The following is a 2,639-nucleotide window of genomic DNA, read 5'->3' as shown; positions in this document are numbered from 1 at the left end:
CCAGTAGGCCTTATGTTCCAGTTCCACGGGCAGGTGGCATGCCTTACCATACACGAGTTGGTATGGAGAGGTCCCTATAGGGGTCTTGAATGCTGTTCTGTAAGCCCACAGAGCATCATCCAAGCTCCCTGCCCAATCCTTTCTACGGGTATTTACTGTCCGTTCCAGGATTCTCTTTAATTCTCTGTTAGAGACTTCAGCTTGCCCATTGGTTTGTGGATGATATGGAGTGGCCACCTTGTGGCGAATTCCATACCGAACCATGGCAGAGTACAGCTGTTTATTGCAGAAGTGAGTGCCCCCATCACTGATTAACACTATAGGGACACCAAACCTGCTAAAGATATGTTTCTGGAGGAACTTCAGCACTGTTTTAGTATCATTGGTGGGTGTGGCAATAGCCTCAACCCATTTTGATACATAGTCAACTGCCACCAGAATATAAGTGTTTGAATATGATGGTGGAAAAGGTCCCATGAAGTCAATTCCCCATACGTCAAACAACTCAATTTCCAAGATTCCTTGTTGAGGCATGGCGTAACCATGAGGCAGATTACCAGCTCTTTGGCAACTGTCACAATTACGTACAAACTCTCGGGAATCTTTATAGAGTGTGGGCCAATAGAAGCCACATTGGAGGACCTTGGTGGCTGTTCGCTCACCTCCGAAATGGCCTCCATATTGAGATCCGTGGCAATGCCACAGGATCCTCTGTGCTTCTTCTCTAGGCACACACCTACGGATAATTCCGTCTGCACATCTCTTAAAGAGATAAGGTTCATCCCACAAGTAGTACTTTGCATCAGTAATTAATTTCTTCTTTTGTATCCTGTTGTACTCCTTGGGTATGAACCTTGCAGCTTTATAGTTTGCAATATCGGCAAACCATGGTGCTTCCTGAATGGCGAATAAATGCTCATCAAGAAACGTCTCAGAGATCTCCAGAGAAGGGTGGGACGTCCCTTCCACTGGCTCTATCCGGGACAGATGATCAGCCACTTGGTTCTCTATCCCTTTTCTGTCTCTTATTTCTATATCAAACTCTTGCAGAAGTAATACCCATCTGATGAGCCTGGGTTTTGAATCCTGCTTTGTGAGTAGATATTTAAGAGCAGCATGGTCAGTATACACAATCACTTTTGATCCTACTAAGTATGATCTGAACTTGTCAATGGCGTAAACCACTGCAAGTAATTCTTTTTCTATGGTTGTGTAATTTTTCTGGGCATCATTTAGAACGCGACTGGCATAATAAATGACATGCAGAAGCTTGTCATGCCTCTGTCCTAATACTGCACCAATAGCATGATCACTGGCATCACACATTAGCTCAAATGGTAACGTCCAGTCTGGTGCAGAAATGACTGGTGCTGTGACCAGCTTAGCTTTCAGCGTTTCAAACGCCTGCAGGCACTCTGTGTCAAACACAAATGGCGTGTCAGCAGCTATCAGATTGCTTAGAGGTTTTGCGATTTTTGAAAAATCCTTTATAAACCTCCTATAGAATCCTGCATGCCCCAGAAAGCTTCTGATTGCCTTAACATTGGCAGGTGGTGGTAATTTTTCAATTACCTCTATTTTTGCTTGATCCACCTCTATTCCCTTGTTTGAGATTTTATGCCCAAGAACAATTTCTTCAGTCACCATGAAGTGACACTTTTCCCAGTTTAAAACTAGGTTAGTCTCTTGGCATCTTTTCAGAACAAGTTTCAGATGATCAAGACAGGAGCTGAATGAGTCTCCATATACTGAGAAGTCATCCATGAAGACTTCCAGAAATTTTTCCACCATATCAGAGAAAATAGAGAGCATGCATCTCTGGAAGGTTGCAGGCGCATTACATAGCCCAAATGGCATCCTTCTATAAGCAAACACTCCGGATGGACATGTGAATGCTGTTTTCTCTTGATCCTGGGGATCTACTGCAATCTGGTTATAGCCTGAGTAGCCATCCAAAAAGCAGTAATAATCATGACCTGCTAGTCTTTCTAGCATCTGGTCTATGAATGGTAAAGGAAAATGATCCTTTCTGGTGGCTGTATTGAGCCTTCTGTAGTCAATACACATGCGCCACCCTGTAACTGTTCTTGTAGGAACCAGTTCATTTTTTTCATTATGAATCACTGTCATGCCTCCCTTTTTTGGGACGACTTGAACAGGGCTCACCCAGGGGCTATCAGAAATAGGATAAATAATCCCAGCCTCCAGTAATTTGGTGACCTCTTTCTGCACCACTTCCTTCATGGCTGGATTTAACCGCCTCTGTGGTTGAACCACTGGTTTGGCATTATCCTCCAATAGGATTTTGTGCATGCATCTAGCTGGGCTTATGCCCTTAAGGTCACCTATGGACCACCCAAGAGCTGTCTTGTGTGTCCTTAGCACTTGAATAAGTGCTTCCTCTTCCTGTGAATTTAAAGCAGAGCTTATGATCACTGGAAAAGTGTCACCTTCTCCCAGAAATGCATATTTCAAGGATGGTGGTAGTGGCTTGAGCTCGGGTTTAGGAGGTTTTTCCTCTTTCAGAAGAAAGTTCAGAGGCTCTTTCATGTCCTCTGAATCCTCCAAATCAGGCTGAACATCTTTAAAGATGTCTTCCAACTCTGATTCGAGACTCTCAGCCATGTTGATCTCTTCTA

The sequence above is a fragment of the Arachis ipaensis genome, chromosome B8, assembly GCF_059453495.1.
Source record: "Arachis ipaensis isolate K30076 ecotype BB chromosome B8, ASM5945349v1, whole genome shotgun sequence".
NCBI classification, from domain to species: Eukaryota; Viridiplantae; Streptophyta; class Magnoliopsida; order Fabales; family Fabaceae; genus Arachis; species Arachis ipaensis.
The sequence above is the reverse complement of the archived record's forward strand: the minus strand, read 5'-3'. Positions refer to the sequence as shown.